Here is a 23,073-nt window from a genome sequence, read left to right as displayed (position 1 = left end):
GCCTGATCAGGGAGACAAGGTCTTCGGCTCTTCCTCTCCCTGCCATGAGATGCCACTGGAGGATTCCGAGCCTGCAAGAGACACGATGGGACTTGCATTTTAAAAGGATAGTTTGGGTTTCAGTGTGGAGAATAGACTGAAGGGGAACAAGGGTGAAGCCTGGAGAAAGTCAGTTAATACAGAGAAGCAGGATGGCTGCTGCTCCCAGGGGGTCCCGGGGGGACCAGGAGAAGGGTCCAGATTCCCAGTGTGTTTCGAGTTAGAGCTGACAAGACTCGCTGGTCTGGATGTGGCTGTGAGAGAGACAGGAGTCGAGGACAACTCCAAGAGTTCTGACGTGAGAAAATGAAAGCACGGTGCTTCCATTTGCTGTGAGAAGAGCAAGCTTGGGGGTAGCAGGTGAGACGGGGCGGGGAGGCTTGAGCCATCCCTTGGGAGATGCTGGGGAGGCCTTGCTGGGGAGCCGGTGGGATGGGCAGGCCTGGAGTTTGGGGGCGGGGCCAGCTGGCTGGAAGCAGGCATCTGGGAGGTGCCCCTGTAAAGCTGGTTCTCAACCCCATGAAATAAAGAGACCACCCAGGGAGAGCGCAGACAGACAGGAGAAGTGGGGTCAGGACCCAGCCCTGGGGCAGGTCCAGGTTAACGGGGAGAAGAGGAGCAAGAAGAAAGGTGGGAGGTCAAGAGAAGGGAGTATTCAGAGATGGAGGCAGTGACCAGCTGTGTCCATTACTGCTGGCAAGTGGACAAGGGGTAACCTTTGGGATTAGCAACCTAGTGGTCAGCACTGACTCTGCCGAAGGCTGTTTGGGTGGAGCGGCCCCGGCAGAGCCTGACTGCAGTGTGCTCAGGACACCACAGGAGGCGGGGCATGGAGAGAGATCACTAAGACCCCCCTGACAAGGCAGTGTCCTGGAAAAGGGTCAGATAAACAGGGCTGGAGCCGGGGCAGGGGGAGGGTTGTGGGGTCAAAGGGCGGCTTGTTTAAATGTGGGAGGCACTGCTGCATGTTTGTTGCATGCTGATGTGGATGATCCGGGAGACTGGACAGGGGAGAGATGGCGCAAAGCTGCGAAGAAGCCTGGAGATGGTAAAGCAGATGAGAAGGCCCAAAGGGCCCACCACCAGTTTCACTGCCTGGGTGCCGGAGCACCAGAGGCAGCACGCTGAACTCAGCCAGGACCAGGATTTGGCAGGTGAATAGGAAGTGGGAAAGGGCAGGAGCTAAGGGTGTCTGCAACAGAGAGAGGGTGTAGGCAACAGAGAGATTCAGCTGTAACCAGAGTGAGGAGAGAAAGAGGTGGCAGGGGGAGGGAAAGGACAAGGAAAAAAGGGTCAAAGATTGTAAGGGGCAAAGAATTATCAGAGTCAAGGTCACAGAAGGAGTGTGTGGAAAGATATGAGGTGGGAAATACTGGAGTCATAGAAGGGGAGGCTGGAAATGGAGACTACAGATGGGGAAGGGTGTTCCTGGAGAAGCCAAGAGCCAGATGTGGCCTTGGAAGTGGCAGCTGAGGGAAAGGATTTCAGGGAACTGAGAGGTGAGGCCAGGTGAGGGAAGGATGAGGACAGAGGAAGCCCCAGAGCACTCGGCCTTTTCTGTGGTGGGGTTTGGAATGTTCCTGGGGGCCTGGCTCCAGCTGCAGAGCAGATGCTGCCTGATGCAGACCATCCTCTGTCCCGCTAAGCAAGGACATCTCTTGATGGTGGCTCCTAGCAAAGGCAGTCTTCAAAGCCTCTCTCTCTTTTTTTTTTTAATTGGAAAATACACAAAACACAAAATTTACCACCTTAAGCATTTTTAAGTGTAAGTTCAGTGGCATTAAGCACATCAACACTGTTGTGCAACCAACCTCCAGAACGCTCTTCATCTCCTCAACTGAACCTCTGTCCCCATCAAACACTAACTCCCCACTCCTCCCTCCTCCAGCCCCTGGCCACCACCATTCTACTTTTTGACTCTATGAACTTGACTACTCTAGGGACCTCAGATAAGTGGGATCACAGCTTTGTTTTTGTGTGACTGGCTTATTTCACTTAGTATAATGTCCTCCAGGTGCATCTGGGTTGTAGCACGTATCAGAATCCCTTTCCGTTTTAAGGCTGAACAATATTCTATTATGTATTTGCCACATTTTGTCGATCGCTCACCTGTCAATGGATATTGGGTTGCTTTTACACCTTAGCTACTGTGAATGATGCTGCTGTGAACATGGGTGCACAGACATCTCTTCAGTTCTCTGCTTTCAAGTCTTTTGGGTCTATACCCAGATGTAGGATTGCCGGCTCATATGATAATTCTAGGTTTAGCTGTTTCAGGAACCGCCATACTGTTTTCCACAGCAGCTGCACCATTTTATATTTCTACCAGCAGCCCACAGGGTTCTGATTTATCCACATTTTCTCCAACACTTGTTATTTCCTTTTTTTTTTTTTTAAGTTAGCCATCTGACATCAAAGTTCATTGACAAGCACTGTCTTACTTGGTAAGGTGAGAGCATCCCAGGTGGAAGGGACAGGTTGAGTGGAACAGGGAGTCTGGAAGCTGGGCGGGGTTGGGGCGGAAACAGCAAGTGACATACACGTTTGGCTGAAGCACAGGAGTGTGATCAGAGACGAGGCTGGAAGTGTGGGTGGGTGAGGCCAACCTCGAGAGCTTCAGGTGCCACAGGAGCCTGAATGTCACTAGAGAGGCAATGAGGAGCTTCTGCAGGGCTCTGAGCAGAAAGTGATAGGGCCACAGATGAGAACACTGATTAATCCTTGGGTGAGGGGTTCCAGGTGGCTGGAGGGGAAGAGATATGAAGTTGGGAAACCAGATGAGAGATGCTTGGAACAGTCTGGAAGAGAAGAGAGGACGCTGCTGAGAGACACCCACCACCATCAACTCCCACTGCTATGAAGCCTCATGTGGACCCAGCCCCAGGCTAAAAAAACCCTTTGCCTCCATCCTCTCAGTGTCAGGTGGGTACACGGTTACCCCAGTTTATAGATAAGGAGAGTGAGACTCGGAGAGTGTAAGCAACTCCCCCAAGATCTCAAAGTCAGTAAGTAGCAGAGCTGTGACTCAGACCCCTATCTGCTTTTCATAATTCCACAAGCATTTATTGAGCACCTAGTGTGTACCAGGCCCCACACTGAGAGCTGTTTGACATCAAATCCATTGCTCTTACCAGCTAATCTACACCCCCTCAAACAGTGGTCAACCTCTAAGCTACTCTAAGACACGAGGCATGAAGGTAATTCACCAGGCCAAGGAGAAATTGAAGAACAATTAGAAACTGGAGGAAGTGGCTAAACCACACGGGCTATTTTACCATACATGCGCTGCCTCACCCAATGCAGAATCTTCCAGGCATGGAAAGATTGATGGCCAACATCAGAGGGGAGACAGGGAGCCCAAGAAATTACAGATCATCCGCAGCCTCTCCTCCCCAGCAGACAAGCTGATCGTTGCCCAGTGATGGGGTCTGCAAGAAAGGAAAGCGTGGGAGGGCTTCAATCATAGGCAACTGAGATTTTGGTAGGTGAAAAACAACCAAATTTAGTTGGCAAGTTCACATGGTTCAATCTAATACAAAATGATGTTGTGTCACTGTCACCGGCTTTCATCCCTTCACCCAGAATTCGGTGAGTTACTGCCAAGTGCCCACAGTGGAAACCCGGAGAGGAACAAAGCACGTGTGGCTCCTGTCCTCCGGGCCCTGTGGTCTGCGGAGGGTCACAGACGTAAAACACATAGTCACAAGTGCACTGGTTGATGGCAGCATGTTGTCCGGAGGTTATCTGTCTAAGGAATCAGGAACAGCTTCCCCCAGTGAAGTGTCGTCAGAGCTGAGACCCAAAGCATGAGTAAAAGTGTACAGCAATGGGGTACGAGGGAAAGTGTCCCAGAAGAAGAAATCAAGGGCCGGGAGCCTTTGGACGAACAGACAGGGCTGTACGGTCAGGGTTCACTGATGGAGTAGAGAGACTAGCAGATAAAGGGAGACCAGGGTTTTCATCTGTTTAGACTTTCAAAGGTCAAGGCAAATAGGGTCTAACATCAAAAACATTTTAACAGGCGTAGAATCTTGGAAATCTTTCCTGCTGTGTTTTTCCCTTTTGCTAATTCAGTATTTTTCTCTCTCTCTCTCAAATTGCCACCACCATGAAACTCAAACCATGAGGCCTTTGCCCCATGAAGGGAGGGTGGATAACATTCGTAGCATGGAATAGGGAAGAGGGAGGCTTCGACGTGAGAGTTGCAGCTGGACAGTCCGGGGAGTGGACAGGACAGGAGACGTGGTGGGAGGAAGGCCAGACTTGAGGGTCCTAGGGAAGTAGAAGGATTCAGATAAGTTTAGGGGATGTGAGGACATCCAAGGTGGCATCTGTGCCCCCCAGGATGTGTCCACGTTGGGCCTGACACTGTACCCCACGTGGCAAGGCTGCAGGAGAGTGGAAACGGCTGAGGGTCCCCAGGTAGGTGGGACTGAGGACAGCCTCATAAAGACCCTCACTGTCACTGAGTGGAGGACGCCCAGGAGCTGAGAGGATCCAGGGAGGTCACTATGGATTGAACTGTATTCCCCGCAAAAGGTTTGTTGAAGTCCTAGCCACCCCTCACCCCATACCTCTGAATATGAACTGACCTGGAAATAGGCTCTTAGAAGATGCAACTGAGTTAAGGCGAGGAGATTAGGATGGACCCTAACCTGGTATGACTGATGTCCTTGTAAGAAGAGGAAGAGGAGCAGGCAGAGATTGGAGTGATGCATTCACAAGCCTGGAGATACCAGAAGTGGGAAGAGACAAGGAAGGATCCTTCCCCGGAGGCTTCAGAGGAAGCAAAGCGCTGGCAACGCCGTGACCTCAGACTTCTAAACTCCATTACAGATAAGCATGTGCTGTTTGAAGCCACTCAGTTTGGGGAGCTTTCTTACAGCCGCCCTAAACCAACACAGATGGAAAGAGGCTTGACTCTGAGATGAGAGGTTTGGTACAAAGCAAGGTCCACGGTTACCATCAGCCAAAGTCAACGTGATGCCCAGAGACTAGAGCATACCAAACCAGCCACACCTGAGCAGGTGCGGGGACAGCAAGTAGGACGAGACACACCTTTCAATCCCTTTGGACCACATAAGCTTATCCACGCAGCCAGATACCACCTTCAAAAGGAAACAGAAGGGAGATACCCTGAGTGCAGAGGAAGAGCCCTTACAAGGAGTTAAGGCTTTACATTGACCAGATACTTGCCTGGAAGATACTGTTTTACAAAAGAAGAGACTGACTTTCAGTTTTGTCATCCCACCTCCTCCACCACCACGACATCAGTAGGAAAGGGGACACAAGAGCAAAATGAGATCAAGTCTAGAAAAATCAAAGTTTGCGCACACCATTGTCCAAGAATGTACATTTCATCCCACTACACTCGTTTCTTCAGATAGTCTCCATGGAATTGGGGCATCTCCTTAAGCACAGGCAGAGGAGAGGCTCAGAGGCAGGAAACAGAGGTGGGATGAACTGGTGCATCTCCAGATAGGGTGACCCAATTTTTCATGAGAATGCTCACTGGAGCATGTCTTACAAAAGCAAAATGTTGGAAGCAACCTAAATATCCAACCATATGGGATTGGGTAAATAAATAATTATTGTGGGCTACCATTAAGATCGTGCTGTCCTAGATTATTTAATAATGTGGGGGAAGGTTATAGTAAGTGGTAAGTAATAATAATAATAATAATAATAATAATAATAATAATAATAATAATAATAATAATAATAATAATAGTAATAGTAGTAGTAGTAGTAGTAGTAGTAGTAGTAGTAGTAGTAGTAGTAGTAGTAAATCAGCCTAAAAACTGTACCTACAGTATGATTCCAATATTGGTGTGATGTTTCTGTATCAGGCTAACTGCTTTAACAAGCAGCTCCCAGAGTCCAGTGACTTAACATAGCCAAGATTTATTTCACTCTCGTGGAACTATCAGGGAGAGAAGGGGTCTCTACTCCACTGAGTCATTCGGAAACCCAGGTGCCCTCAGACTAGTGGTCTGCCTGCCCCCTAAGGGTCCTGGAATCCTTTACTGAATCCTTCACATCCTATGAGCAACAAGACGAAAGAAAGAGCACGGAGGCATTTGTGGTGCCAGGACTAGAAGTGAACACATCAATTCCTCCACATCCCATTGGTCAGAACTCAATCACGTGCCACCCCACCTACAGGGGAAGCTGGGAAATGTAGTCTAGCTGCGTTCCCGCAACAGAAGGGAGACGGGATTTGCTAAACACGTTAGATCTGCCACAGTTAACATGCATTGGAAAAAAAAAAAAGCAACAAAGAAAGTACATTTTAACAGTAATTATTTCTGGGTGGTGAAATTATAGCCATTAAAAATTTTTTTTTCTTGTCTATGTGACTTTGAATTTTCCAAAATTTCTAAAATAAACATTTTAGTACTTCTACAGAGAGAGAAAAAAATGTAATTTCATCGTTGACACAGTAGTGTCCAGGCTTCCTGCGGGATTTGGACAGGCTTGCTTAGCAGTCAGGCTTTAGGGTCAGACTTGCAGGTTATACGATCTGAGGAAAGTTACATCACCTTCCTAAATCTTAAAGTCTCCACATCTGTAAAATGGAAAATAAAAATCTATGTCACATAGAGTTGGTGGGAGAATTAAATGAGAAAACGTGAGAAATATCACTCACATGGTGCCTGGCACAGACTAAATCCGCAGCAAACGACAGCTGTTTTTCTTTCTGGCACTCACACCTCCTTTCCTGGTCCAATCATTCGCCCCTCTCCTAGGTTACCATTGTGACTCTGAGAGCCTTCTGCCCACTCCTCAGACCACCAGCACCACCTCCCCTGACCCTCTCATCTGATGGCAGTGTTCTATTTCAGAGAAACAGGAACAATAAGGACACTATCTGGGGACTGCCACCACCACCCCGACTCCCCACCTGGCCCACTCCCTCTGCCCCTCCTGCCCTGAGTAGCAGCTTTCACCACCTGCCCTCAGGGACATGCCGGAGCCACCTCCCCTTTCCACCCTGTATCATCAGATTTCCCCTCCCCGCTGGATAATTCTCACCCGCATACAAAAGTGCAGTAACTACTCCCATGTTTACAAAACCTCTGACTACATGACTCTCTTCAGCTCTCACCCCATTTCTCAGCTGCCTTTTATTACAAAATTCATCAAAAGAGTTATCCGCCTGCTGTGCTTGCTTCTTCTCATCCCAGTCTCCCAAAACTTACTCCAAACAGGCTTCATTCCTACCACTCCACCAACATTGCTCTGGTCCAGATCACCAAAGTCTTCCCCGTTGTTAACCTGATGGTCCGTCTCCATCCACCTCTTGTTTGACCTGAAGCCACCCTGGCACTGACCATCACTCCCTCCTCAATACTGACGGCACAGTTTCCTGATTTCCCTCCACCTCCCTGCCGCTCCTCAACCTTCTTGGCTGGTTCCTACTCATGTCTTATGCCTCAGTATTGGAATGGCCAAGACTCAGACTTCCGACTCCAATGATGAGTTGAATTGTGTCCCCCAAAAAGATATGTTGAGGGATATTATTCAGCCTTAAAAGGGAAGGAAATCTTGACTAATGCTACAATGTGGATAAACCTTAAGGACATGATGCTAAGTGAAATAAACCAGTTACAAGAGGATAAACACTGTATGATTCACCTTTTTGAGGAACCTAGAGTCATCAAATTCATAGAGACAGGCACTAGAATGGTGGTTGCCAGAGGCTGGAGGGGGAGGGAATGGGGAGTTGGTGTTGAACAGAGACAGAGTTTCAGTTTTGCAAAATGAAAAGGGTTCTGTGAATGGGCAGTGGTGATGGCTGCGTAAAAATGTGACTGGTGGAGGGGAGGGTATATAGCGCAGTGGTAGAGCATGTGCTTAGCACACATGAGGTTCTGCGTTCACTCTCCAGTACCTCCACTGAAAAATAAATAACTATGAACAACTATGTGGAAACAAATTGGACAACCCAAAAGAAATGGACAAGTTTCTGGAAACATACAGTCCACCAAGACTGAATCAAGAAGAAACTGACCACTTGAACAGACTGATCACTAGAAATGAAGTAAAATCAGCTATAAAAAAAACCTCCCTACCAACAAAAGTCCAGGACCAGATGGCTTCCCTGGGGAATTCTACCAAACATACAAAGAAGAACTCATACCAGTCCTTCTCAAACTCTTCCAAAAGATTGAAAAGGAGGGAATACTCCCAAACTCATTCTATGAAGCCACCATCACCCTGATACCAAAACCAGACAAAGACACTACCAAAAAAAGAAAATTACAGGCCAATATCACTGATGAACATAGATGCAAAAATCCTTAACAAAATACTAGCAAACAGAATCCAACAACACATAAAAAAGATCATACACCATGATCAAGTTGGATTCATCCCAGGGACACAAGGATGATTCAACATATGAAAAAGAAAGAAAGAAAGAAACGTAAATATCTACCCCTCCTCTCCCAAAATAAAATAATTGCTTAGGAAACATTTTTAAAAGTCTGACTGCTTAATGCCACACTTTAAAATGATTAGGATGATAAGTTTTATTTCTTGTGTATTTTTCCACAGTACACACAAAAAAAGATAATGTTGAAAGGTTTTTAATAAAATATTTTTCAAAAAGATATATTGAAGTCTTACTCGGTAGTACATCAGAACTTGACCCTATTTGGAAATGAGGTGGTTACAGGTATAATTAGTTAAGATAAGGTCATACACACATCAGGTGAGTAACATGACCTTGGGCACAGCTTCCTCAAGCCTCAGTGCCTCCATATGTAAAATGGAGAAGCCAGTGTCCCCTACCTGATTCCAAGTTGAAAATAAGAGTTGACTGTCCATACCCAGCGCAGTACCTCAAATTCAGGGGTCACTCAACGATTGTTGCCTAGTTTTAAAATTATTATTATTATGGGCGGCACTTTCCAAATGTTTACCCTTCCACGTCCATCACCCATGGATGTCCCATCAAGGATTTTTACTACATGATTTATTAGCAATAATAGTGACCACATGGCCCAGTCTCATTTACTAATGAGTGTTGAGTGTTGTTTGCACCACCCAGCATCTCCCAGAGCCCCGCCCAGGGTGCTTCAACCCACCTCCCTTGCCCTGGGCCCGGCCCTGCAGAGACGGTGAAAGATACAGGAAAAATGAAGCTCGTCTCTGAGATCCTGAAACTTACATGTAGTTGTGAGGATGGGGTGAATTTGCACCCAGAACCACCAGGAAACACTTCAAGCCAATGGCAGGAACCGGACAGAATTCACCCTAGAGGTGGCAAGAGTTCTTGCTGGTGGCTCTGTCAGAGGCCAGGTCTGTCCCCAGCCTTGGCCTGGGTGGCAGGCAAAGATTCGTACATACCCTGGGATTCAAGAACTCTGTTATCTTCCTCTTCCTCTTTTTGGGAGTTAAATGCTGCTGAAAAGATCAAGGGCAAACATAGAACCAGAGACCTGGCCCAGTTTCCACTGGAGGATGGGCCCGACAGAAGGCAATGATTCTGAAGATGTCTGGGCTGTGAACGGAGCCCCAGAAAACCAGAACTGAAAAGAGTCCTGCTGACCTTACCCACTCCTGGCTTTACAGAGAGAAATCTGAGGCCGAGGAAGGGGAGGGGATCTCCCCGAGGTCACAGAGAAAGTCAGTGTCGGGCTGACACAGGTCTCCTGGCCTCACATCCAGCCCTCTACCCACTGCAGCACCAAGAGGGGGCACCAGCAGGACTCTGGAGGGAATTTTAGTTTTGATGGTGGCCAAGGCCCCATGCTAAGACTTTACAACAACATCTCATCGAATCTTCCCACTGCACTGGGGACGACACTATTATCGTCCCCAGTTGCCAGAAGAGGAAAGTCAGTGATGGAAATATTTACCCAAGGTCTCACCGCAATCAGGAGTTGAGCCCGTTTTAAGCCCAAACTCCCAACATTTCCCTACACTGCACCTTGGAACTAGAGGCCTACCATTTTTAAACACAGCCTTAGCACTTCCAGCCTCTGAGCCACAGTCTCCTCAGCTGCAAAGGAGAAGGCCACCTCTCCTGGAGGAGAGGTCGTTTCCAGGATGAAGCGAGGATGCACATAGCCTGGTCCCTGGGAGGGGACTTGAGAAATGACAAAGGTGCAGTGGAAGGCCGATCTTCAAAAATTCTCCAAAAGTGAAACACTTTTCCTTTCCTTTCCTTTTTTTTTGGGGGGGGGGGGTTAAAATTGTGGTCAAATATACATAAGATAAAAGCTGCCATTTTAACCATTTTTAAGTGTACTGTTTAGTGGCATTAAGTGCATTCACATTGTTGTACAACCGTCCCCACCATCCATGCACAAAAAGTTTTCACCTTCCCAAACTGAAACTCTATTCCTGTTAAACACTAACTCCCCCTTCCCCTTCCTTTCCTTTTGAAAATGAACCTCCTGCCTTTATATCCTGGTTGGATGTGCGTTGAGGGGAGACGATGACAATAGGCTGGCAGAACAATGAGGAAAAGGAAACAGGAAGTGAGAGGAAAGAAGAGGCTACAGGAAGTGCATCCTGGAAGCTGTTCCTGAGGGGCCAGGTCAACCCCACCCAAGGCCAGGCCAGGCATAGCCCCCTGCCTGAGGACACTTCCATGGGCTCCCATCACCCTTCCAAACAGGGCCCAGGCCACCTTCCTGGCCCAGGGTCTCTTCTGAAGCCCTCTCGTGCTTAACCTCACAAGCTTTAAGGTCCTCAGCTATAAAATGGGGGTGCGGATGATGATTGGTATCTCCTAGGCTGTTGTCAGAATCAGTTGACAATATGCATGTCAAACTGTTAGCAGATCCCTGGTGTGGACCAGCCTGCAGTGTCGGTCCCGTTATCGCTGCTGTGATTACCCCTCCGCCCCAGCAACCAGAAGCAGAGCAAAGGTCCTCTTGCACCAAGAAGGGAAGGGCTTTTCCATTCACTTTATCCTTTGCTTCCCAGAATAGCCCAGCTCGTCCCTGCACATCCACCATCAAGTTCCTGAGCTGAGTGCGGCCAATGCATGATGGGCAGTGTGACCAAAGAGGCAAATGAGATGCAGTACCCATTCCAGAGGGATTACAGAGACAGGAAGAGGAGACACGGGTTCAAATCTCTCGGGGCCACCGTGGTCAGTGATGAGCACATTTAGGTTCTGGGAAAGGCGCAATAAAGGGGCCCTTAACTCAACCTAGGGGTTAGAGAAGGTTTCTCAAGGGAGATAAATAAAAGTGGGCAGACAACCCAGAAAGGCCAGGGGATGTCAAATGCCCTGGGGAATAAAGAGCACCGGAAGTGATTTAGTATTGCAGGAGCAAAGGCGTGAGGCAGATTGACAGAGAGGATGGGTCTGGAAGCGCCAACAGGGCGGGGTGAGTAGTGGGGCAGGTCAAGGGCCCTTGGGCCCAAGTACAGAGTTTGAACTGTCGCCTGCAGGTGATCAGGGCCATGGAAGGGGCAGCATCTATATTTTGAAGCACTCACCCCGGGGGCTGTGGACAGACTGGGGTGAGAGAAAGGAGGACAAAGGACAGGTGGCTACTGTAAGCATCTTGGCAGAGATGTGGGCAGCCAGATAGGGAGAAGAGAGGAGGTGGACTGTGGAGAGATTTTGGACGTCAAACCATCAGGGGTGGTGTGGTCAGCAGAATAATGTCCCCAAAGATGTCCACGTCCTGATACCCAAACCTATGACTATCTTATGTCACATGACAGGGGGAATTAAGATTGCAGATGGAATTAAGGTTGCTGATTCCCTGACTTTGAGATGAGGAGATCATTCTCAACTATCAAGTTGGCCAAAGTGATCATAAGTGTTCTTACATGTGGAAAAGGGAAGAAGAATCTGTGTCACAGTAAAGGAAGACCCCACTGCCCACCCCTGGCTCCAGAGGTGAAATGGGGCCACCAGCCAAGCAATGAGGGCAGCCTCTACATTTGGAAAAGACAAGGAAATGATCCTCCTTCAGGGTCTCCAGAAGGAACGCAGGGCTGCCAACGCCTTGAATTAAGCCCAGTGAGACCTGTGTCAGACTTCTGACCTACAGAACAGTTAAGAGAGTAAATCTGTGCTGTTTGAATCACTAAATTTGTGGTAAGTTGTTACAGCAGCAACAGGAAACAGATACAACTGGTGATGGAAATAGGGGCTGGGGGAAAGGATCATTCAAGGCATCTGGCCTGGAGACTAGAAGAATGGTAATGCACCCAACCAGGAGAGGCCACATGAGAGCAAACACATGGGACATGATGACTACTGCACTGACTTGAGTGGCCCAGCTCAGGCCCTGGCTGGGAGCAGAGCCAAGGAACCCAGTGAAGAAGCTGGGGGTAGGGGAGCGGTTTACATCATCATGACTGGAGATGCAGTAGCTGTTGTAAGATGGATGGATGGCAAGATCTCCCACAATTCCTTGGATCTCATTTTTCTAGCATCAAAACAACCATACTTTTTAAGCTTTTGCTTCCAAAACAAGCCAGAGAAAGAAAATAGAAACCTCAAGGACTGAGGTCAAGGCGAGGTTAGACAGGTGTCTAAGTGAGGACACTGTGGGCTCTCGGGCCTCAAAAGATGCCTGTGTACCAGTATTTTCCTGGAGAAGGGAGGGTTGGTGGGACTGGCTGGAAACAGTCTCCTTCCTCCTAGCATCAATTTTTTTTTCTTTCCTCCAAAATACAAAAAAAAAAAAAAAAGGCGGAGGTGAAGGGCTCCTCCTCCTCGCAGGAGGATCGTGGGGCTCACCCCTGCCAGCCCGTGGGGCCGGCCGCGCTGGCCTCTCCACCGGCTTCGTTCCCCACCTCCCTCGGCCCTTTGTCTGGCTCCCGCGCTGCCGCGCACGTGGTCGCCTGTCAAATTCCTGGCGGCTCCGGGGGACACGTGTAGGGAAGCCAGACCGCCACAGGCCCCATGTAACCATGGAAACGGCAGCCAATGGGAGTCCTGCGCTGCCCGCGGGGGCGGAGCCTAAAGCAGCCGGGGCAGGGGGCGGGCGATGGGCGGATCCAGGGCAGGGCCGAGGCGTCAGAAAACTGGGGGCGGGGCCCAGATCAAACTCGCCGCAGCCTTGGCTGTCCGCAGTGCCGAGGATGCTTCCCTGGCCATAATCTGACTATCAGTACCGGGCAGCTTTGCATTTTGGCAACGTTTCCTTGCACTCTTGGGATTTTCTTTAAGTATAAGGTTAAGATTCTAGACTTCAGTAGATCTGGGTCAAGATTCCACCACCAACAGTTACTAGCTGTGTGCCTTGTGTAAGTGACTGCAGCTTTCTGTGCTTCCATTTCTTCATCTGGTAAATTGAGTAATTGTAAAGCTCCAGAGAGGTAACAAGCGATTCGCCCAGGGCTGGCATAAGGAGCAGTGACCCTTATGACTAAAGTCCTTCTCCTGACCTTCCAGAAAGGGGGACCTTGTTTGGGTGAGAAGAAGCCACCCTCTTAGCTGGGGTCCAGGGTGCTGACCTCTGACTCACTTGCCCAAGGCTGGTTCCAGCATCAGCCTCAATGCGCCTGTCAACAAAATGCGACGATGGGCCTGGAGTCTGACAATCCCCATAGCTGCGTTCCTGGAGACAGATACAGAGCTGAGCACCTCTGAGTGCAGGGGGCAGAAGGAAAGCAACAGTTCAATGCCAAGGGCTGGGGACCAGGAGACAGGATTTTGACACTGCTGCCAACCAGCCAGGTTAACCACAAAAGCGCTTTTACCTCTCTGGGCAAAAGCATCTTGTAAAATAGTGAGGATGCTGCCTGCAGATCTCCCACTCAGGGTGGTGGAGAATCTGAAATGAGGAAATGGAATCTCAAAAATCTTTTTTGTTTCCAAGTAAGCCTGGGAGAGTTCATTGGAAGCAGAAACGGATGGTAGACTGCACTGGGAGACCCAGCCCCTCTCTCCTGGCTTCCCCAGTGCTCAGCACAGGGCCTGGGACAAACATCCCCTAGCCAGGAGCTGCAGTTGGCTGGAATATTTTTTTCACTTTTATGAAGTGAAAAATGCATTCATTCATTCCTTCAATAGTTTGATCAACCAAGTTTTCTACAGGTCTGTTGTATGCCAGGTGCTGTGGCCAAAGCAGTGAACAAAACACACAGTTCCTGCCCTGAAAGACGTCAGCATCTGGCTGGGGAGACAGGCATTAAAGAAATAAACATGCAAACAAACACATGGCCATAAATACAAATGCCCTGAAAGGAAAGCACAGGGGCCAGGAGCATGAAGAAAAGAAAAATGAGTCTGGGGGAGAGGGCAGGAAGTGACATTTCAGAGGAGCCTGAGGACTGAGCAGGAGTCAGCCTGGTGAGGACGGGAGGAAAGATACTCAGGCAACGGGAACAACATGTGGATGCCCTGAGGCCAAAAGGAGGTTGGGGCATTCACAAGACAGGGTCTGTATGACCCAGAGGCCAGCGAGGGGAGGAGCCGGCAGGTACTGGCTGAGTCAGGCAGGGTCACACTACAGATCTTGATTTTAGAAAATGACCATGACATAGGCTCGTGGGGACTTACATGAAAATACACACTCTGTTTTTCAAAGTTACCCCCTGGTATTCAGCTGGTTTTCAACCTGGTCTCACCTGCCTTCTACCTTTCCCAGCCTGAAGGCACTGGATGATCCAGAATCAGATGAATTTCATTATTACTCAGCATGCCCCACTGTCTACGACAGAAAAGGAGACACACATTTACTGAAAGATGTTTAAGACTAAGGTTAGAATTAAGGTTGGGGTTGGGTTTCGGTTAAGGGTAGAGTTGGTATTGGGTTTGGCCAGGATAGGATTGCGGTTAGATCAGGATTAGTGTTGGGTTTGGGATCAGGGTTGGCATTAGGATTAGGGCTGGTACTGGGCTTCAGTTTGGGCTTCGGGTTGGTGTTGGGTTAGGGTTTGGATTGCAGACTTGAATTCCATTGAGTATACTTAAATCACTAGCACCCAACAGAATATCTGGGAGGTAGTAGGTGCCCAGTGGGTATTTTTAATAAATGAATTACTGTGGTTTATTGTGAACCCGAAGGGCAAGGTGCCAGGCAGCGCCACTTCCCTGATTATTCTGGTTATTTGCCTGTATGTTGTGCTGAGTGTGAGCAGACTGGTAAAACTCACCTGCGCGCTAAGTTTATATTCTTGTCTCTAAGACTGCATTAAAAATCATACTAAGGTAGGAAACCAGAGGAAAATAGTCTGGGCAGATCAACCTAGAGACCGAGGGAGGGAACAGAGAGCCCAGGGGATCAAATGCTTCTAAACAGTCCGGGTGTTGGGGCAGAGGTCACAGCAAGGTTGCTGGGAGGTCAAAGGAACTAGGCCAGGCTGGAATGTGGGGTTTGGATGAGGAGTTAGGGGAGAGGAAAGGTGAAGAGATGAGTGATAAAGTTAAAAACATGGGCAGACCACAGATCACGGAAAGCCCCATAAGCCATGCAGGGTAACCCAAGTAACTCCCAGGGCCCATGTGGCCGCGTCCCTACAAAGTCTCATTAAAAGGAGCCTGGGACAGCACCCACATATTATCTGCAGGGATCTCCAGGGTTTTTTTGTCTTACAAAGAATATCAAGGAAAAGCCAGTTTCTACCCCCCAGCAATACTTCCCAGCCCCCTCATCTCTCCCTCCAGGGCTTTTATATCATGTTCTACTCCAGAACCCCTCGCTGGCAGCTGCCCCCCACCTCCGATTGTGGCTCTTCTGCCTCTCTCTGCTCACTCAGTTCATCATTTACGGCCCAACTCCAGTCCCTTTCTGTTCTTCCCATTTCACAGAGCCCCCAGTAAAGAACAGCCCAGAACTGCCCCAGCCCCTGCCTGTCTGCTCTGCATTCCCGCCTCCCCCTGGAACCAGGCTGGGAGAGGGAGAGCCCTCTGTGGAGGGCAGAAAGAAGAGCTGAACAGGCAAGATCAAGCCCTCTTTAATGAGGACTTGGTGAGTGGGGGACGGGGCTGTGCCTCGTCCCTGTCACAGTATGAAGATTGCACGGTCGCCAGTGAACACTGGCGGGCCAGGGTGGGGCTTCAGCCAGAGAGCGCAGCAGTCAGATCTGTGAGCTCCTTGGAGGTGGGGCTCTGTGTGTTTGGGGGATGATTCCCCACCAACACCAAGAGGATCCTTGTTCAATATATCATGAGTGAAAAGGTCAGTGAAGAGTGAATGAGTGAACGGATGGATAGATGGATAGATGGATGGATGAATTATTGAACTCTATGAGGATTCTGGACTTTCACACAGGCCTCAAGGACCCCAGGACAATTGCACCCTCCCCGCAGCCTCTCTAAGTCCTTGTTCCTCATCTTTGTGCCAGCCAACCAGGGGCCTACCAACAGTGACCTCCAGGCTCTCAGGAGGCCAGGGGCAGGCTCCCCGACCCACACAGTGGAGCATCTGGACGGGCTCCACGAGTCTGCTGGGAATGGCCCGTGCTCCCCTGGGCAAGACCCGCAGCGCACGGGAAACCTCCCAGTGCTTTTGGCTCTGTCTGTAATTCTGGTTTCCAGCAACACATAAAAATAGCTTCAAGGACATACAGGGGGTGGGAGGAGGGAGACTTGGTCCCCTGGCTTCCACAAGAACCAGATAAGCATGACTCCCATCTCTCCCTCTACAAGGGCCTACTGCTGCCTGTATGACGCCAGATTTGAACCTGGGTCTAATCTGTCTGTGAACCACAGGCTGAAACTTACAAATCTCCACAGTTACCAGCCCCCATCACCCAGCTTCAGGCAAAGAGAGGCAGATGTAAAAGTTGTGCAGGAAAAACGACTGAAAACCCTCCCACGGCCAGCTCTGAGCTCGACTCCTGCAGGTCCCCAGCGTAGTGCATGGTGGGAGGGTGGGAGAGGCTGCGGTTCAGAGCAGACCTAGGGAGCCTGCGGGGTAGCCGGGGAGCCAGGCTGGAGAGGGGAGGGGAGGGGGCTGCCTGGCTGCAGGGGCTTGTGGGTCTCTGCCAGGGCTCCAGAGCTTTGATTTCCCAAAACAGCGATGATGCCAAAGTGCCACAGACCACCTTCCAGGCCCTGCAGGGCCCACCCCAGGGCCAGGCGAGACCCCAGGGACTGGAGCAGCCCCCAGTCTGGGGTGGGAGGGGGCAAGTGGCAGAAGCACTTTAATAACAGGCACGTTAAGAGCACAGACTCTTCCAGGCACCTTGCAAGCATCATCGGGGATCCTTAACAACCCGGGGACGGCTTGTCCCATCGCGCAGGCGGCACAGCGAGGCTCGGAGCACAGCCAGCAGGACGCAAGCTGGCGGGGGCAGAGGCAGGATTTGCACCCAGGGAGACTTCAGAGCCTGTGCTCCTGCCTCTGCACTAAGGGGTGGGCTGAGTGTGGAAGGTAAAGGACACCATCCATTTTCTTCCCAGCCTCCCAGAGGCTCCAAAATAAGCCTGCTTTCCTGACGAAGGTCTCCTCCCCCTCAGCTCCACAAATACCCACATTCCCAGGCCGAATCCAGGGCGGGGCCCTCAGGAGCCGGTGCCCAGCAGGACCTATTTCTGGCTGCAGCCCGGGCCGGCCACAAGCGACCTTCTGTGGTAGCCTCGGCCGCAGCCCACAGCCGAGGCCCAGGCCCTGGCCGGGCCTCCAAAGGGCCCATTGTCCCGCTGCCTGGGCTGCCGGGCCTGGCTCCTGGACATCCGGAGATGGGGGGCAGAGGGTGACCTAGGGCAGGGTGGACTGAGGGGCCTGTGTGCGAGCTGCAGCCGACTCTGAGGATGTGTCCCAATGTCCACAGTGCCTGCTTGAGAAAGAAAACAGACTCCACCTCAGACAGGCCGCAGGCTGGCCTCAGACAGGCCGCGAGGTCACGCACACACACGTGCGCACACACCCCAAAGGTGACAGCTGCTGAGGGCAGCCACCACGTCCACAGGGAAGCAAGAAGGTGAGAGACAGCGTTTAGAGCTGAGCGGGTTCCGGTTCTAATACTGGCTCCTTCCACGCTGGCCGTAAGACTTGGGCAGGTCACGCCACCTCTCTGAACCTCAGTCTCCTCATCTGTGAAATGGAACCAGTATCACCCCCATTTTATAGCTGTGCCAATCCAGCTTCAGAGAAGGAGCTTGCCTGAGGCCACACAGGCAGGATTTTCCTTTTTAACATCAAAAAGATTTTGATTAGGAACATTTTTAAACATACACAAAATAAAGAGTATAAAGCTCCATAGACTGTCATTCAGATTCAATAATTATTGAGAATTTACCTGTTTTATTTGTCCCTTTTGATTATCTTGTGGTTGCTGTCACTAAAGTGAATTTAAAGCCAATCCTGGACACGTCATTTCATCCCAACACACTTCAACATTGCTCGAAATCTGAGGACACAATGCCATTGTCACACCTAGCAAAATTAGCAGCAATTCCATGGCCTCAGCTGATATCCAGTGCGTAACCTTCTTATCCTGAGAGACAGTCTCATCAGTGCGGTTTCCAGGTGATTTGTTTGAATTAGGATCCATGGAAGGTCTACACATGACATTCAGTTGTTGTAGCCTATTAATTTAAAAAAAATAAAAATAAAAATAAGTCATGCTATTGCCTTACTTTTTAAGGGATATTTATTTATTTTTGTGATGGAGGTACTGGGGATTGAACCCAGGACCTCGTGCCTGCTAACCACGTGCTCTACCACTGAGCTATACCCTCCCCACTGCCATTGCCTCATTAAAGAAACCGAGTCAGTTGTCCTGTGGATTGCGCACAACTGGTTGTCTGTTTGCATCCTCATGGTGTCATTGAACTTGTTTCTCTGTCCCCATATTTCCTGTGAACTAGAAATTGAGCCCCCTCCCCTTTTTAATAACTTTTATTGAGATATAATTCACATACCACAAATATCACCCTTTCAAAGTACACAATTCAATGCTTTTTAGTATATTCACAGAGTTGTGCAACCGCTACCACTATCCAACTTCAGAACCTTCTCATCAACCCGAAAAGAAACCCCATACTCGTCAGCAGTCACTCCCCATTCCCCTCCCCCCAGCCCCTGGCAGCCACTAATCTACTTTCGTCTCTCTATGGCTTTGTCTACTCTGGACATGGCGTATAAATGGAATCACACAATGTGTGGCCTTTTGTGATGGGCTTTTTTTACTTAGCATAACAGTTTCAAGGTTCATCCGTGTTATACGACGTGTGAGGACTTCAGTCCTTTTTTTTGCTAAAATAACCTGCCATTATATGATTATATCATATTCTGTTTATCCATAAATCGTTGATGGACGTCAAGGTTGTCTCCACTTTTTGGCTCCTAAAAATAACATAGCTCTGAACATTTATATACAAATATTTTTGCGAATATATGTTTTCAATTCTCTTGGGTGGGTCTACATAGGAATGGATGCAAGGTTATGTGTAACTCTATGTTTAACATTTTGAGGAACCACCAAACTGTTTTCCAAAGTAACTGTACAATGCCACCAACAATGTATGAGGGTTTCCGTCTCTCCACATCCTCACCAACACATGTAATTAACCATCTTTTTTATTTTAGTCATCCTAGTGGGGGTGAAGTGGTATCTCATTGTGGGCTTGATTTGTGTTTTCCTAATGATTAATAGTGTTGAGCATCTTTTCACAGGGCTTACTGCAAGTTGCATGCCTTCTTTGGAATTTTTGAACTGGATTATTTGTCTTTTATTATTGAGTTGTAAATAATTCTCTCTATAGACAAGTCCCTGATCAGATACATGATTTATAAAATTTTTCTCCCATTGTGTAGGCTGTCTTCTCACTTCCTTGTCATCCTTTGAAGCACAAGGCTTTAAATTTAATGAAGCCCCACTTACCTTTTTTTTTTTATTGCTGAGCTTTCGGTGTCACATGCCCAAGGTCATGATTTACTCCTTTGTTTTATTCTAAGAGGTTTATCGTTTTCACTCTAACATTTAAGTCTATGATCCACTTTTGAGTTAACTTTTGTATATGGTGTGAGGTGGGGATTCAACCTTTTTCTTTCGATGTGTGTATCCAGTTGTCACCACCATTTCTTGAAAAGACTATTCTTTCCCCATTGAACAGCCTTGGCACCCATGTCAAAAATCAGTTGAGCATAAGTACATAGGCTTATTTTGGACTCCCAGTTCTATTCCATGGATCTGTAGTCTAGCCTTAGGCCAGTGCCACTCAGTTTTGATTCCTATAAATCTGTAGTGAATTTTGAAGTTGGAAGGTAGGAGTTCTCCAATTTTGTTCTTCTTTTTCAAGATCGTTTGACTATTCCAGGTTTCTCACATTTCTGTGTACATTTTAGAACCAGCTTGTCAATTTTTATAAAAATGCCTACTGCAAGTTTGACAGAGATTGCATTAAATCTATAGATCAGTTTGGTTGATATTGCCATCTTAACAATATTAAATTTTCTAATCCATGAACATAAGATGTCTTCCCATTTGTTTAGGTCTCCTTTCTATTTCTTTCAGCAACATTTTGTAGTTTTCACTGTACAAATCTTACAGTTCTTTTGTTAAATTTATTCCTAAGTATTTTATTCCTTTGGATACAAATGTAAATGGAATTATTTTCTTAATTTAACTTCTAGAGCGTTCATTGCTAAGATATAGAAATTGGTTTTATATATTGCTCTTGTATCCTACAACCTTCCTGAACTCATTTATTTGTTCTAATATATATATATATTAGTCAATTCCTTATGATTTTCTATACACAAGATCATGTCATCTGCAAATAGAGATAGTTTTACTTTTTCCTTCCTAATCTCGATGAGCTTTCTTTCTTTTTCTTGTCTGATTGCCCTGGCTAGAACCTCCAGGACAATACTGAATAGGAGCGGGGAGACTGGGAACCCCTGTCTTGTTCCTGATTCGGAGGGAAGGCTTTCATTCTCACCACTAACTATGACGTTAGCTGTACGTTTCTTAGACGCAGTCAGGCAGAATTTTAATCCAGGTGGGAGAGACTCCAAAGCCCTGATCCTTATCTTAGCCCTAGGAGGCAAAAGGAGTGGCCTGGTCAGGGAGGCCAGCAGGGAAGAGGTTCAAAAGAGCTGTCAAAACTGGAGATGGGTGTGGAGGGTCTGGGTGATTTGAGATGAGTCAGTTCCAGCAGGGAACACCAAGCCCCACTGCTAGTAGGCCCTGCCCGCATCTTCACTGCAGCCTTCTAGAGCCCTTGAGCAGGAAGAACAAATGGGAAACTCAGAGTCATACCCCTCAGAGGCCCCCATCAATGTTCAGTTCCCTGCAATCTTACCACATACCCTCCCGCCTCCCATTCTGCTCAGTGTCCATGGAAAAAGGAAGTGGGAACAGCTGACATCAGCACAGGCAGAAGGGAGAAGATGGACAAAAAGGAGGCAGCCAGGTGGAGAGGACAAGAGACTTGGGAGCTGGACTTCTGGGTTCGAGCCTACCCCTCCCCCACATAACGTACCAATGAGGTGACATTGGACATTTCATTTCCCGGAGTTTGAGTTTTCCCATCTTTAAAATAAGGATTGGGGGAGGGGTATAGCTCATTGGTAGAGCACATGCTTAGCGTGCATGAGGTCCTGGGTTCAATCCCCAGTACTTCCATTAAAACTTTTTAAATAAAAATAAAATAGGGACAATGACAAAATCTGCCTCCCAGGGCCACTGTGAGGATGACATGGGATAATACTTGTCGGGTGTCCAGCACAGCAGAAAGCATATTCTTGGCGCCCCATAAATTCTGGTTATTACCACCTTTATTATTGTCATTTTTACTCTTACCTCCATTTAAACTATTGCTGCTGGTATGATGGTGGCTGTTCCAGCATCTGCAGGAGAGAAATTGTCTTTGTGAATGTTCAGCCCTTCTTTGGTGATGGCCAGTGGCCCCGGGTCTCCTGGGTTCCTGTGCTCACTGAACCCCATGTGTGGCCCAGTTTGAGAGAGGAAGCGTCTCTCTCTAGAGCCAGAGCCTTGTCAGCCCAGAAGTCTCCCCAGGGCCCCAGGGAGGTTCTGTGTCAGGCACTTTGGAGATGTTACCTCATGGAAGTTCACCACGTTAGGAGAGAATGATCCTTACTGTCTCCATTTGGCAGAAGAGAACACTGAGACTCAGAGAAGCTGAGCAGTCACCTAGTAAGAGATGGAGATGGATTTGGGTCACTGCTCACACTTACTGGGCTACATCCTCTCCTCAGCCACTGGCCAAGTTGGAAAGTTCAAGAAGCCTCCTTGGGACAAGGAGGAGGGGGCTGAGGTAAATGTCCCAAAGTGCCCCCAGAAAGGTCCACGACAGGACAGCAAAGCAGAGCCCACAGGGGTGGCAAGAGTGATGGATTAGGATCTACAGCTCTGACTCCCATCACCCGCAGAGACCCTGCCCTGGGTGGCTCTTGGGGGCTCAGGGTCCATCTGGGTATCTCCGGGGGCCCATACTATTGTGTAGCCACCCCAAGACCCTCGGAGCTTCCAGACAACCTGCCGTTAAGCCCCGTCAACAGACATGACAACGACCGCCATCCTTCAACTGACTTTTGGAGCCAAAATGCAGACGTTAACATTTCCTTACGATAAACTCCTCTTGTAAGTTGTGGACACCAGGGAAATCATTGTGAATTTTAATTCTGCCCAAACGGGAACCAGCCCCTCCTCTGACTGGGGACTTACAGAGCTGAAAACCCTCCCAAGCCCCTTTCCCAACCTGTTTGCTTGTGGTGGAGACTGGATCCTTCACTCCCTGTTCTTCACCCACAAAGTCACTCACCCCTGAAGGTGGGGGTGGGGGTTCCTAGGCAACAAAAACCACCGCTGAGGGTGGCGACTCTAACCCTATTTCTCTGTCTTGTCAATCTCTCATTCAAGCATTCAGAAGATTTACTGCCGAGCCGTGCCCAGCACGATGGGTACTTGGGATGCAGTTCCTTGCATCCAGAGGCTCCCAATCCAGGGGTGTGACTCGAGCCACCATCTTTAGCCCCTACTCTGTGCCAGGAGCCGTGTGCCTCGTGCTTTCAGACACCGTCCCCCTGAAAGCTCAGGACAACCCCACAAGGTATGTGCCATCACAACTTCATGGACGATTGTGTCTCCTTATCCAAAAAAAATATATGCACTGAGCAGCTGCTGAGTGCC

The 23,073-nt window shown here is 48.7% G+C and overlaps 1 long non-coding RNA gene across 1 annotated transcript; it reads right to left on the bottom strand.

The window, feature by feature from the left end:
* Positions 1–3,180: 3,180 nt before the first annotated feature.
* Positions 3,181–21,771, bottom strand: LOC116663284. The gene is made up of 3 exons (XR_004319523.1): positions 21,724–21,771; positions 18,214–18,502; positions 3,181–3,467 (listed from the first exon to the last, which is right to left on the bottom strand). It is a non-coding gene; the product is annotated as an uncharacterized LOC116663284 (long non-coding RNA).
* Positions 21,772–23,073: the final 1,302 nt, after the last annotated feature.

The sequence above is a fragment of the Camelus ferus genome, chromosome 4, assembly GCF_009834535.1.
Source record: "Camelus ferus isolate YT-003-E chromosome 4, BCGSAC_Cfer_1.0, whole genome shotgun sequence".
Taxonomy (NCBI): Eukaryota; Metazoa; Chordata; class Mammalia; order Artiodactyla; family Camelidae; genus Camelus; species Camelus ferus.
The sequence above is the reverse complement of the archived record's forward strand: the minus strand, read 5'-3'. Positions and strand labels throughout refer to the sequence as shown.